The sequence below is a fragment of the Hipposideros armiger genome, unplaced genomic scaffold, assembly GCF_001890085.2.
Source record: "Hipposideros armiger isolate ML-2016 unplaced genomic scaffold, ASM189008v1 scaffold_13, whole genome shotgun sequence".
NCBI lineage: Eukaryota > Metazoa > Chordata > Mammalia > Chiroptera > Hipposideridae > Hipposideros > Hipposideros armiger.
In genome coordinates this window covers 6,166,374-6,182,393 of record NW_017731363.1, presented here as the reverse complement: position 1 = coordinate 6,182,393, position 16,020 = coordinate 6,166,374, and the positions used below count along the sequence as shown (strand labels likewise).

At 36.2% G+C, this 16,020-nt stretch overlaps 1 protein-coding gene and 1 pseudogene across 10 annotated transcripts in view; both read right to left on the bottom strand.

Moving 5' to 3' along the window:
- CNKSR2 (connector enhancer of kinase suppressor of Ras 2) overlaps window positions 1–16,020 on the bottom strand; it is a 265,333-nt gene that overhangs the window by 178,947 nt on the left and 70,366 nt on the right. The window lies entirely within an intron of this gene.
- Window positions 6,682–8,439, bottom strand: LOC109395207 (zinc finger protein 649-like; annotated as a pseudogene).

Sequence of the window (16,020 nt, the reverse complement as noted above, 5' to 3'; positions counted from 1 at the left end):
AGGGCAGTAGATGGGGGAGGGGGTTGTTTCTGTGCAAAGGGTGAAAAGGATAACTATTGCATTGTTCTGTACACCTGAAACTAACAATAAAAAAAAAGATGACTGGATAAAGAAGATGTGGTATATATACACAATGGAATACTACTCTGCCATAAGAAAAGATGAAATACTGCCATTTGCAACAACATGGATGGATCTTGAGATCATTATGCTAAGCAAAATAAGTCAGAAACAAAAAGTCGAGACCCATACGACTTCACTGGTATGTGGGATATAAAACTGAAAGCAACACAGGGACAAGACACACAAATAAAGAAACAAAAACTTATAGATATTGACATAGTTTAGTGGTTACCAGAGGGAAACGGGGAGGAGGATAGTAGAAGAGGGTAAAGGGGGTCAAATACATGATGATGGAAGTAGAACTGACTCTGGGTGGTGAACACACAATGTGATATATAGATGATGTATTACAGAATTGTATACTTGAAACCTATGTAATTTTATTAACCATTGTCACCCCAATAAATTTTAATAAAAAAAGCCTCTAACATACAGATGTTAAAGTTACTTACTGTAATGACCAAATAATGACCATTTACTATATCACAAGGAAAAGAAAATTTATAGGGCTTAAGTGATGGGAGACAATTTTTCCCTTGTGACAAATTCAATTAACAGTTCAAGCAAAGATAAATATCATGCATTATAAATAAAATATGTAAATTAAACATTAATTCTTCAAATCAAAATCATCCACTGGGCTACCAGAAAATAAATGAAAGTTATTGTATATTTGAATCAAATTCCAAGTATTAAAAATTGCTCAGTCTATATAGCTTTGTCCTTTCTATCTATTTAGATTGCATTTTCTTGGACAAAATGAAACCATTTTCTTTCAGTAACTGTGTGAAACATTTGAGAAGTGCCAGTTATACTCAGGCACTAAGTATACATTTTTAGATCACTAATAATGATATTTAAATCCTACTAAGTATTAAATTACCCATGTAATAGTACTAGCTCAAATGTAGGTTTAATTTGGTATACCTTCAAAAGAGATATAACACAGAATCCGTATCCATTTAGGGTTTCCTAGTAGTAACACTGAGTGACTTTAAAGCAGAATTCTGTGCTTTGAAAAAATTCAAGAGGTGGGCCGGCCGAGTGGCGCGGTGGTTAACAGCTGGCTTGGGATGCCCGAGGGCCCTGGTTCGGATCCCACATATGAGGGCCAGTGACATCGCCCTCTGCAGCTAAGATGCTGAACAACAGCTTAACCTGGAGCTGGGCTGCTGTGAGTCGCCGGCGACGGGTAGGCTGCAGCCCCTGCTACGTGGGTTGCCATGGGCTACCATGTGTAGCCAGCAGCCAGCGTGAGCGGCCAGCAGCCGCAGTGAGCGGCCGTCCAGAAGCCGGCGACTGATCTGCNGGCCAGCAGCCGCAGTGAGCGGCCGTCCAGAAGCCGGCGACTGATCTGCCTCGTCCGGGAAGAGCTCAATGATGGTGCCAACTTGGGCCAGTGAAGCAAAGTCCTCCACAACTAAAAGACTGAAGAACAAAAGGACAGCAATTTGTCTGTTCCCATCCCCCAATTCCCAAATTAAAAAAAATAATTCAAGAGGTATTCTCCATCCCACCAAATCTACCACCCATATTTTAGTAGATTATATTTAAAATACCAAGAGACACACACATGCATACAAACACATCATTGAGGGGAAACAAGAAATTCCTCAAACCTAACCTTTGCCAAGCTGTTTTTTTGGTATTTAAATTTTTTCCATATAATTTAATTTTATTGCCTCTTTCCTTGTATTCAAATAAACAGCATTGCTCTCATTAAAATTCTAGTATTATGTTATACTAGAATTCTTTATAGATTCATTGCTGTGGCACATTTGTATTATGATTTCTAAATATAAATATACACTTCCTTTTTTTAAGATAAAAGTAAACTTCCTTGAGGCACTTAAGTCAGCCATGGATATGTGACTTATTTCGTCCAATTGAAATGTGAAAAAAAATGCTATGTATTATTTCCATGCAGAAACTTTAAGAACCAGTGCACAGTTCACCATGCTCTCTTTCCCTCTGCCATTATGACCATCAGTGTTCTGGGCTTTGAAGTGAAGAGAATGTGGAGTAGAGCTATATATAGTAACTGACATGAAGCATGAGCACTGGATATGAATGTTATTATAAGCTGCTAAAATTTTCAGGTTGTTTGTTACTGCAGCATAATCTAACTTACCCTGACTGATACAACCCTCACCAAATAATGCACATGCAAATGACCAAACCAATGCACAGTTTAATGCAATAACTATGCCATGAATTGTACATGCTGTATTTCTTCATCAAGCAATATAAGTGCTATTTTTCAGAGGTACACTGCCACTCCTCACCCATTATAATTAAAAATCAACCTCAGATTGCATTCTCTTACCTTGCTGTAAAAATCTAGTTGTTTCCCATCTTGTATTTATAGATGATTTTCCCCCATTTTATAAGTTTTATCTATGCTCACTTGTCCTAATTACTTAATTCTGACCAGTTCTTTAACCTACCTCTGTGATTACAACGACCCTTTTATTAATAATGGGTATTTGATGTTTCAAAGAACAAGTCTAATCCTTTTGAATATGCATTTATGGTGCAGCTGGACTATGGACAACTGAAAACTATAGTTGTAAATTCAAAACTTTAACTAGCCTCCTTTATAATGTGAATGCTCTGGACTGGTAGCACTTGTAAATAGCTGAGCCTCCTGATCACAGTTCTCAATTATCAGCCCTTGGTGGTGAAGTACAGGAAGATGCATTTTTAACAAGCTTCCCCAGATGAATCACGGTCCATGGACCCCCCTTTGGGAAACACTGTGCTTGATCACATACATGTTCTTCCCACTTCACACTCATCTCGTACTAAACCAGTAAAGTATGAGTATAGCACAGTGCTTATCAACTTTGGCTCTATACTAGAATCAACTGAGACATCATTTAAAAGGACTGATGCCAAGCCCCACCACAGAGGGTCTAATTTAATCGTCTTGGATGGGGCACAGATATCAGTGTTTTTAAAAAGTTCTTTACTTGATTCTAAGGTGAAGCCAACCTTGAGGGGCAATGAGCAGAAAGGATTACAAACCACATCAAAGCACCTGGTTCTAAGTCCTGGCCATGTCACTTATTATGTCACCTTCCCTCTCTGAAATTCCATTTACTCATTTACAAAATTGAGATAATGACATTTGGTCTACCTGCTTCATCTGATTATTGTGAAGAACAAATGTCATAATATACTGTAAAAGCACTTTGCCAACCTCAAAATAGTAATGATATTATTGCTGCTTATTAAACATTATATAGCACTTTTTCTCAATAACTTGTTTTTCAAAAATAAAAAAGCAAATATTGATATTGAAGAAGGCTTGCTAATAATTTTTAAATGTCATAAGGAATAGGGTTTATCCAGTGATATGGTTTGAGGGGCCCTACGAAGGTAAATAGAATATCCCAGAGCAGAATACATTTCCATTCTACAAGGCAGTTCAGAATCCTTTTGGGGAGCCAGGCAGAAGAACATTTGCTTAGACAGTTTAAATGGGAAGAAACTGGAAGCCTACTGAGATATTTGGTGGGGTGAGGAACGCTGTGAAAAGCAATGCGACATTAAAAAGGAAATGAATAGTTATGGTATTAATCACTGCTGAATAACACTAGGGTAGACATTTCAAAATGCTTTAAATACCTCTGGGGATAACACTTAAACAGCAGCAAGACAAACAAGAAAATATTTACAGAACAAGAACCAATAAAGGTACCTAAATCGAACCTTTTGATTTTTCACCCTTAAGTACTTTTATAACTCTCACTCTGGTATTGTATAGTTCAGTAGCATCATATTCTAAATTTCTTTATGGCTCAGGATTCCAAATTTGGTACCAGATCAAAATTGGAATTTTTAAGCAACAAAAAAATCATTCTAAATTATACTCAGAAATGCACACATGGATTTATTTGGGGAGGGTGGGAAGTAGATTGGACAGTAATAGGAATATTTTCCAGCTCCAAAGCCAGCCCCTCTACTGAGCCTTTGGTCCACTCCACAGCAATTTCATTTCCTACCTCTCCCCATTTCATCAGCTCATAACCTGTTTCACAGAGGAGACTGGTGCCGTCACTGCTCCTTCCCCCCAACTCATCTCCCTGGAGTTTCAAGAATAGGAGATGGAATAGGAAGAAACAGCCTTGAAGTTTTTGTTGTTGTTTTAAAGATTTGTATTTAAATCTTCATTTAAATTGCGGAATTGGGGGGATGGGAACAGTGCTGGGGAATTGGGGAAGGGGAACAGACAAGTTGCTGTCGTGTTGTTCCTCAGTCTAGTTGTGGAGGATGTTGCTTCACTGGCCCAAGTTGGCACCATCATTCCGCTCTTCCCTGGTGCGGCAGTTCAGTCGCTGGCTTCTGGACGGCTGCTCACTGTGGCTGTTGGCCGCTCACGCTGGCTGCTGGCTACACAGGGCAGCCCAGCTCCAGGTTGAGCTATTGTTCAGCATCTTAGCTGTGGAGGGCAGTGTCACTGGCCTTCATGTGTGGGATCCGAACCGGGGCCCTCTGGTGTGCCAAGCCAGTTCTTAACCATCGCGCCACTCGGCCGGCCCCAGCCTTGAATTTTTAAGGACTAATTTTGTATTTGTAATAATCATGATATACCTGGATTTCATCAGCTTTGAAAAATCAGTATTTTCTGTTTACTTCTGTTTTAGGTCTTCATCAGCATCGGAGTGAGTTACAGCAACTAAATTTAAAATCTTGTAACCTTTTCGGGGGTGAAATTTTAAGGGTAAAATGAATTCATTCATTCTTTCAACAAACATTTGTTTGCCAGGCACTGGAGACACAGAGGTGCATGAAGCAGACACCTGCCTTCACCAAGTCTCCCCCAGCAAATCTTTTTTTAGTGGATTGGTAGTACTTTTGGCTGGATTATTTAAAAATAATAATCATGGTATATTACAAATGGTAGGTAGCATATCAGAGATGCTCTTCTGAAGTTTATTTGATCACCTATAAGGGATAAGCATCACCTAACCCATCTTTCTACATCTATTTCCATATACATAATATAGCAAAAATGGCAAAAGTTCTCTTTTTATGGTGTGAGAAAATTTGAAAAGCCTCTTGAAAGGTGAACTGTATAGTAAGACAGTATGACAAAAATACAGTAATTCAGAGAGTAGGAAGACAATAAAAGTACATTACATAAATAAGGTAAGGGCCGGCCGAGTGACCCAATGGTTAAGAGCTGGCTTGGGACGCCAGAGGGCCCTGGTTTGGATCCCACATATGAGGGCCAGTGACACTGCCCTCCACAGCTAAGATGCTGAACAACAGCTCAACCTGGAGCTGGGCTGCCATGAGTCGCCGGCGACGGCATAGGCTGCAGCCCCTGTGGCAGTGGGTTGCCATGGGCTACCGTGTGTAGCCAGCAGCCAGCATGAGCGGCCAGCAGCCACAGTGAGCGGCCGTCCAGAAGCCGGCGACTGATCTGCCTCTTCCGGGAAGAGCTCAATGATGGTGCCAACTTGGGCCAGTGAAGCAACGTCCTCCACAACTAGACTGAAGAACAAAAACGACAGCAACTTGTCTGTTCCTTTTCCCCCAATTCCCCAGCACTGTTCCCATCCCTCCAATTTCCCAATAAAAATATTTAAAAGAATAAGCAATAAAACTTTTAGAACATAATCTCAGCTTTGAAATTCTATATATTTTTAGTTTTATATTTCTCTTCAGAACAAAAGTCCTCAAGTTATCTGGGTATTATTCCTAATAGTTCTATACCTAACTTCTGATTAACTATATTAGGATTATACAGAAAAATTTAAAAATATACAGGTTTTGCTTCTTCACAATCAAAACAGCTGAAGAAAACTTAAAGGATTAAGTATAATCACACTGAACTACATATATATTGTTTGTTTAAATATAAAGTAAAAAATCAACCAGAATCACCTTTCATAATGCCTTCAACAGGTATGCTAAGCAATATAATTCATATTGTTTAAAAATTACATATAAAACTTGTCCTGGTTTTTGGTCTGAAATGCCCCAGTTTCAATCCCAAGAGCTCCAGTCCAATTTTCAGGTTACCTAGAATGTCTGATTCAGGAAGGCTTAAACGCTGACCCTGAGAAGATAGAAAAAATGGTATTTAAAGGTGTGTTTCATATGAATGAGAGACTATCTGGCTGGGTTTTTAAATGTTTTAATACTTAACTACATTAACCATAGCATATATATTCTGCTTACCCTAGTATAATTTATATCCCTACTTCAGAACTTTACATGTATTGAACTGCCACTTGAATCTTTTTTTTTGATTAACAAGAACATTAATATTTTGTTAATTGTACTCCACATTTAGTGTGTTCACAGTATTTTATTTCCAAATGATTTCATCTGCTAATAGATGAGGCATAATGTACCACTGAAAACCCTGCCACACTCATTGCCTTCCAGAAGTTTCTCTCCAGTATATATCATCTCACACCTATTGAGGGCAGGGATCGTCCACTATCACATTCCTATCTACTATGAGCTCACTGATGATCTGTGGTGATCACTGGTGATAGATAGGGTTTATCTTCCAAAACCTGGCTTTCATAGACTCTGCATTCATATGCTTCTGTTGACATATAACCACACAATCAGCCAGATATTACTGATCAAGTCTTTTCCAAATTGAATGTACCAGTTTTTCCCTATGTGTCTTTTTGTGACATAAAATAAGATGGAATCGACCTTTGAAGGCATGACCAGATTCACTGCATTCATAAGGTTTCTCTCCTGTACAAGCTCTCTGTTATCTGCTGTGGGTGCACATCTGACAACTGGCTGTCCCACAGTGACTACATTGCTATCTGCTAGGAGCCCACTCCTGTTTAATAATGTTTGAGAGATCACAGAAGGCATTAGCACAGTCATTGTATTAATAGGGTTTTCCCCCTGCAGGAGTTTACGAGTGTCTAATAAGCTGTGGCCCTTTGTGGAAGGATAGTCCACCTTCACTGAATCTACATGCTCTCTCGTGTGTATCCTCTTATGTTTCACATATGAGTTCTTTGATGGACAGTGGGCAATGTCTTCGTAGTGAAGGCTTCCCCAGTTACTGCATGTATAGGGTTTGCCTACAGTGTGAATTCTCTGTTTCATGAGTCCTGATTTCCCAGAACAGGATTTTCCACATTTGGTACACACAAAGGGAGTCTTTCCTGTGTGAAATCGCTGATGTGCAATGAGGCAAGCCTTCTGGCTGAAGGCCTTACCACATTCAGTGCAGCCATATGGTTTCTCTCCAGTGTGAGTTCACTGATGTATAATAAGATTGCTCTTCTGAATGAAACCTTTTCCACATTTGCTGCATTCATGTAATTTTCCTCCTCTTTAGTTTGTTTCTCTGATGTGTAATGAGCTCTGCCTTCCTGCAGAAGGCTTTACTGCATTCAGTGTATTCATAAGGTTTCTCTCCTGTATGAGCTCTCTGGCATTCAGTTACCTTGAACTTTCTGAAGAATGCTTTCCCACACATACGGCACACATGTGGCTTATTTCCTGTACTAGTCTTCTGATGTTCAGTAAGCTGAAATTTCCTGAGGAAGGCTTTCCCACACTCACTGCAGGCATGGGGTTTCTCTCCCTTGTGAATTTGCTGATGTTCAGTGAGCTTAAACTTCTTGGAGGTTTTCCCACATACAACACATCCATGGGGCCCCTTTTCTGTATGAATTCTCTTATGTTCTGTGAGCTGAAGACCTCTTGAGGAAGGCTTTCACAATTTGGTACACTCATGGGCTTTCTCTATTCTGTGTTGGCTGACGTTTAAGGAATTGTGACAGTCCTGATGAGTTTTCTGCTTTCATGGAATTGAATTTCAGTATGAGTTTGCTCATGATTTGCACGGACAAAGGATCTCCCATCTCCGTTAAACTCAGCAGGCTCCTTTATGTCATAGCTTCTACTCTGGTTGATTAAATCTAAATATGACTTCAAAATTTTTCCATGTAAATCAAACATCATGAGCTAGCCTTAAAGGAAAATGACACTTGCACTGAAGAACAATATTTCCAAATGCATTCTGTTCATAATGCTGCTCCATCCCCTTTGGCATATTTTGCTTTTGCAAGTGCCACAGCGGATAATCAATAACTTCCTCAATTTCTGGATTTGTTTGACTATAAACTTCATCTAATGTTGTCCATGGTGGTTCTCCTTGTTCCAATCTGGAGAGCGCATCTGGTTTGAGAGCTTGCTACCTCACTGAAATAAGGTTGTTGTAGTTCTGCAACATCACATCCCAGTACAGGTCCTTCTGAGCAGGGTCCAGGAGGACCACTCCTCCCAGGTCAACTCCATAGCCACATCCTCTAGTGTCATAATTTGGGCCTTTGTCACTTTCTGTTTCTGGAAATGCCCAGTAACTGGGAAGTTGTTTTCAGTTTCCTCTGGATCTGCCCTAAATTTCTGTTCAGAAATCTAAGTCTCAAGTCAAGGATGCCCCACAAAAGGACCATAAACAACTCCAGGAGCCTCTTATCTGTCTTTTACTTGATTTCTCTTCCTCCTGGGAATCCAGGACTAGATTGCTAGTTTATTGTAACAGGACGTAAGTCAGGAACAGCCAGATGGAAGAGGTGTATAGGGGGAAGGTATGTGGGAAAGGGCCTGGAGTTTCCATGGCCTTCCAGCATGCCACTCTCCCCAGGTCTTCACATGTTCACCAACCCAGAAGCTCTCCAGAAAAGCAACTACCACTTGTATATTTTTTTTTTACCACTTGTATCTTAATATCCCTTTTACAACACACATTCTGTATGACTACCATGCACTGGCATTTTACCTTTATATGTTTTGAGTTCTCCATTTTTAAGTCTAGGTTATTTTAATATGTAGATTGTAAGTTCACAGGTAATCAAAATTAATTTCTGCATTACATTTGAACATGAATATCTCAAAGCATCTTCCAGAATATGAAGCACAGTAATCAATTTGCATTAAAATCTAAAGAACATCCAAAATTCAACCAAAATCCTTTTTTAAAAAATCACTCATTCTAGAAATAGGTTGTCCTTCATTGCCACTGAACATCAAAAGGAAGCAGAGTACCACTCCTTTAAATTTTTTGTGGAGTAAAGAACTAGCTGACTTCAGAGTTGCCAAAGGCACTTTTGCTATATAAGGTAACTAAAATTGCCACTTATTAAGTATCCACTAAATGCCAGGTTATTGGCTAGATCAATTTCCAATATGCACAGCAACCCTACAATTATCCAATAAGGTAGTGATCCATTTTTACAGATAAAGACAGAGTATCAGAGATATGAAGTAATTTGTGCACGTTTATGCAGTCTGTCAAAAAGCAGAGTCAGCATGATGAACTCGGATCTACTTTATGTCAAAGCCCGCTAACACTATTTTGGCATAAAATTTAAGAGTAAATGACATAAAATGTCAATTAAGAAGGTAAAGAAGGTAGTATTTATATAGATGAAATCTAATAAATTAAAGCATAATAGCTATTGTCAATAAACTTAAAGGCCAAATTTCCTTGCAGAAATCCTTAATGAAACTTTAAAAATCAATTCTAGACTATATCTTATTACAATATTCTGCGATTTAAAAAAAAAATTTTTAGTATTTACCAACATGGACTCTAAGAATTTAAACCACAAATGCCAATTCATTAAGTACTTGAAAAGCTTTTATTTTCTCTCAGGTATTTACCTTGAGTAAATAACAATCTGATTAAGATAAAAAAGATTAGATTAAATTCAAGCAGGAAAACATTTTTTTAAAAGGGCTATATACTCAATATGCTCATTTATATTTTTATTTTAAAAAACATATTTAAAGTATAGTTCATACATTTTTTTAACTTTTATTGATTTGTATTTATTTATTTATTTATTTTTATTTTTTACTTTTTATTGAAATATACATATAAAAAAGTACACGTATATTAAGTGCACATTTTGATGAATTTTTACATATTGATTTGTATTTAAAATGGTGTAAAGGTAGCAGAAGTGATTAGAAAGCACACACATATAATTCAGAGGAAGTTACCCATCAAAAATAAACATTTTCAGTATTGATCTTTGAAGAGTATTTTCTATATTTTCTTGAATAAAGATTTAAAAAGAAAGAAAATACACCTGATAGGTAAATATCAAATGAACTGTCAGAAAGTAAGAATAACAGCTTAAAGACATTTATTGTAGAAAAGACCAAAGCAGTAGCACAGTTGTTTCTGGAGTTTAGGTTGGGATGACTGTAACTATTCTTCTTTTCAGTTTTCTGCATTTTTTAAAATTAATGAATATTATTTCATAAACCTTTTTAAAGAACAAAAACCTCATTTGAACTGTGCAGTAATTTTAAAAAATTATGGCATGGAAAAAACACCACATTCAAATTACATATGCCAATGTACATGAAAAAAGGCTGAAATAAAATAGGCAAAATGATAATGGGTTTTCTGTGGGTGGAAGGATTATATGCAAGGTTTTTTTTTCTTTTAATTACTCCAAATTTTTCTACAAGTCAGATTTTATTACTTTTATAATTTAAAAGTAGAAAAAAATGTGGTGACTGTAGAATGTGTTACATGCAAAACTTTATACTAATGCATATAACAAGCAAGGACCATGAACACTCGCTTTCAACATCTAAACGAACTTTCAGTTCTTGGATGATTCTCTCAGTTAAATCTTTTGAACAGTAAATGCTATTTCTTCAAATTTGAGAGGATGGGTAAGGAAAGTGTTGACTATGCAGTAGGTACAAATTACATACTTAAAATAGATTGATGTTTTAAGAAAGGTCTCTAGATTTTCTTTTTTCTTTGCATTTCTTCTCAAAAGTTATTTTACAAAAATCTTATGTGAAAGACTACTGATCTTTTCTTCCCCACCCCCCAACTTTCAGCTGGGAATGGTAAGGAAAGGTAATATGCTCTGAACACTAGTCAGAAAACTAGTGATACACAAGGACATGGAAAAATGGGTCTAAAAAGCCTGAAAAATGAGCAAGCCCATCAGAAAACAGAAAGATGTTTTAATATATACAATTTAGAGGTGACCATTCCAGGTAAAACTATATCATCAGGAATTCAATTGTAAAAGAAAGTTTTCACTCTGTATTTAACATTTCAAAATCTGACTTTAAATGTTTCACTTGTTGAAATTTTTTCCCTCAGCATATAATTCAGATATCACTGTATATGTAGCTAAAGAAAATTAACACTAAATGGAGGGAAAAACAATCTGTGTGCATTTATTATCTAGAACAAAGTTGTTGTTCTAATTCCTTTTATCAAGTGTCTATTTCTCAGCCATTTTACATATAATATTACTTTCTCTGTTTTTCACTTCACGTTTGTGAACCATTTTAATACTTCTAATTTTATTCTTACAATGATATATAGAATTATTTGTTTATAGATGACACAAGCAATTGCATTGCTTGTTCAAGGTAAAAGAATCATGAAGCAACAGGGCTAAGCCTCAAGTCTCTCAATACTCTTTCCCTTGCTCCAAATATTCTAAGTCCCACCAAATCTTCACTTTGCAAACCAATACTTTTGTGCCCATTTCTTAACTAGTGACCATCTAATTAATCATTTTTGTGATTCAAGTAGAAAATATAAAAATGGTACAGTAGGGTTAATTTTAGGTTAAGGTGATACCCACTAGAGCAGGCATCATGGCAATTATTTCAATGCTGACAAGAAATGCGTGGGTACCTGTCTCATTTTTCTGATTCAGTTGCTGACAATGCTCTAAATGAAGCTTCAGTTCTTTGTGAGAATTCTTTCCATTAAGATTTTGAAACCAGTTTCCCTTTCTTTCTCAAATGCATTATTATAACCAATATTATGTGGGGAGGAAACTGTTGGGGGGCTCTCTTTAAAAGGCTTCAAATATAACTATCTAAACCCATCACAACTAGAAATAAGTAAAACATATTAGATTAAATAAATTCCTCCAAACAGAGCTTGTTAAAAGAAATTTACATAAGCTTTCGCCTCTAATTACTTTAAATATAAGTAGCCGATATCAGGAAGCACTTTCCACTTACTTCATAGTACCACCCCTTTGAGTTAAGATGGAGAAAAAGGCTATTTGTGACACTTTATTTTTAGATATTGATCATCTCATCTAGCTGCAAAGGGAATAAAAATAATTAAAGTTGAGTGAAGAATAATTTGAAGTACAGCATATTTCAAAGCATAACTATCATCATAACTGTTCAGATGAGATTTCTTGAAAGCCTGGTAATAAATGCATGCCCTAGATATTTGAAAAAAAAATCTATACTTTGCTTATTCAAATTGGCCTCTTTTACTGGCAGCTTAAGTTTAATTTCCACCTTCAGATACCGCATATAATTCCAAGTGAATGCAGTGATTAATGTGTGTATAGTGACTGAATGACCATTAGATGAACATTGTTTGCAAACTATGTAATTTATTTTAAAATATAATAAATATTTGTCTATGCTGTGCTCTTTTATCAAAGTAGCATTTCTTCAATGTACACAGCATTCAGTTTTGTTTTTCTGATAACTCAAATTCATTTTAGAAAATTTGTAAAACACAAAAAAGTAGCGTCTAAATAAAATAAAACCACCCATAGTTTCATTATCAAGAAAAAAACCACGTAACTATTTTATCTATCATCCTCATTCCTATTGCTGTGATAGGTAATAACAGACCATAGAGCCCAGAGAAACTTGGTACCAAGGTAGGGCATTATATAACAGCAGAAAAATAATGGATTATTTAAGAGATGATTTTACAAACTATATATCATGCCTATATTTAAGTTTCCACTAAAAGATACTCGTATATTTTGCTAGCATTGTATATTTGCATAGTGTTTCAGAAGTTTCGTTCACTTTCATCCTAGCATTGGAAAGTGGTCATAAGGATCAATACTCTTATTTTAACTAATGAATAAACTGAGATGTAAAGTAATGCATATCTCTGGATATCTCTAGGGTTCTTACATGAATAGCAGAGATAGAACTGCAGCTTTTATACGGGAGATGAAACAAAAATGAATAACAATTCAAACATTTAATTCCAAATCTTTCTTGGAAAAGTACAAACAACATGTTCTAACCACAGGGGATAACTGGGGCTCAGATCAGTTTATTTTAACAAGTATGTAATGAGAACCTACAATATATGAAAATGAGCAAGACACTGTTCCTGTCTTCAAGGAGTTCATAATCTAATGGAAGTCAGATAATTATTATTCACAGCAGAAAATAACTGTCATAGATGAGATGCGAAATGCTATGTAAAGTGAGTTTAAGGGATTTCTACATCCACCCATACAACAAAGAATTACAGTTAATTATAGACAAAATGGAATCATAAAAAAAATAATGCAAAAGTATACTGAAAAATAGAAAGAACAAAGAACAGATAGAAAACAGAAGACAAAGAGCAAGGTGGTATATCTAAACCCAACCATATCAATAATTACACTAAATACAAATGGCCAATAAGGGGAAAGTACAAACAGTTGTACGGAATATTGGGTTGTCGGAAAAGTAATGACGTATTTTTTCTATGTTTTTCATTGCAAAAATGCGTCATGACTTTTCCAACAACCCAATAGTAAAAGTTTCATGAACGAGGTGGCATTTCCTAGAGGCCTTAAAGGATGGGACATAATTTTAACAGGCAGAGATAAAGAGATATGGGGCATGTACTGAGGAGGACTCACAACATAGAAAGTTGAAAATGGAAGATCTATTTTATCGACATGAACTACAGCACAATTAAAATACATGGGAGTACTGACAGATAAAACTGAAATTATGTTAGGATCATACTTGGAGCCCTTTGAGTTTGTAATCAATTTGGAAATTAGTGTAAAATTGCCAAAAGTGACAAAATTGGAACTGGGCTTTGGGATGGCCAGTCTGAAAGTAATCGAGTCTATACTTATAAGTAGATTAAATCAGGATGTCATAAAGATGTACTTTATTAAGAGAAACTTCATCTAATATTTTCTTTATGGTATAACAGAAAAGACCTAGCTAAAGTAGATGAATTAAGATATTAAGTCAGATACAAGTTAGGGTAGGGTGGGCAAGGCAAGAACCAAAAACACCCATGTATAGAGGTGGTTGTCTGGAAGCATTTTAAAGGTGACATGGGAACATGACACGTGATGGGAAAATGAGAGGAAAGTGGAAGAAACTGTGATAAATGTTATGAGCTACTAAACTTTTAAAAAACAGAAATAGGTAATGTTAGAGCAAAATGTTCTAAGAAGGACTTCAAGGCATCTTCAAAACAGAGTATACAGTGGGCGGAGGGTACAGAAGGTCCTTCTACATCCTGAGTATATTTGGAGTATTTCAATTATTTGGAGTAATTTTCATAATTCTATGTTGGGTCAAGATGAAATGTACTTAAAATTTCAACTTGTAAAAGCATCTCTCTCTATTCTACCTTATGTTTCCTGACCTGAAAATAGCAAAACTTAAACCCATTATGCCTTGAAGCAAGATTCCTAAAAGAGAATGTTGAGCCAAATAGTGTATCTATTAAAAGGTCCTGTTGAGAGCATGAACAAACCTCTGAGGGCAATATCAGAATGGCATATGTTTTCTATGAAGGAGTTGTCAATAGCAGGTGTTCATATATTCTGGAAACAAAAACTGAATCACTGTTACTTAGATGGCAGGTTCTTAAAATAGGGGCACGAGTGAGTTAGTCATATTTGACACAAACTTTACTTCGAACCACTGCACATTCCTCTATAGAAAATCTTAATTCACTGAAAATCATTTCAGCCATTCTTCTCAATGTAACATCTGAAGATCAGAGGGCAAAGGTATGCTATGGAACCCATGAGTTCTAAACATAGAAAACTCTCCATTTCAGACTTCACTCTAGTAGTATTCATTAAAGTTAAAAGAAAGGTAATTTTTCCCCAAGTACACTTTATCTACTTTTGATATGGGAGAATATATGAATTAAGTGGAAATGAATACACCTAAGTATTCTCCTTCAATATTTTCAAGAAAGCTTAGCATAGTTACCATTTAAAATTGCAGTCTTGGTTTATAAGGTAACAGAGTTGGCTCATTACTCAAAAGTAAACCTGAAACTGGCCATCCAGATCCAAATGTTTGGAGAAACGAGAATTAAAAAACACCCACTTTCTGTCATAACTATGCTTGGAAATAAAGTTATTTTGGAAATTTGGCATGAGATGGACTGCATTCTCATAGAAATCACAATAAGTATGCATTTTTCATGTATGACAAGTTGAAAAATAAGCAAACTTTTAATCCCCCTGTGTAATTCCATGGTATTTCAATTGTCTTGGTCTCATGTATAAATGAAAAGCTTAGATAATACACATAATAAGTTATCACACATCTTGTCATGTAGCAGATAAGTGTTAATAATTATTATCTTATTATGAGTGTTTGTAGATAGATTGCTACTAAGCACATACCCAGTATTAATCTATACAGTACAATACAATATATACTGAAGTGTTTAAATCTACATTAATAAAATTTCTTATTTCTTTGAGAAAATACAGGCAATACAGAAACTCTTAATTATCCCTGGTAATAAAGAACAGGGAATAGAAGGATAAATTAAATCATCAATTTCCCCAGTATTCTTCCATATCATCATATTTCACCCTCTGCTTTCCCTATTTCTGTATCATTGGATAGGCTCACATATAATGGCACTCTGAGAGAGCAGCAACAGGCTGAAATTGGTCTTACATAGAGTGGTGGCTATAGGCCTCAGGTCTCGCAGGAGTGTTTTGCTATTAGAGTTGAATAAATTTTTGCAGCACATGTACTAGTCAATTCACCTCTCTACCATTTCTCCATATCTTATGCCAGACTTGATTCAAACATTTTTATATTAGTTGCTGCATTCCTGAAGGCACTTGATTTGGGGATCCTTGA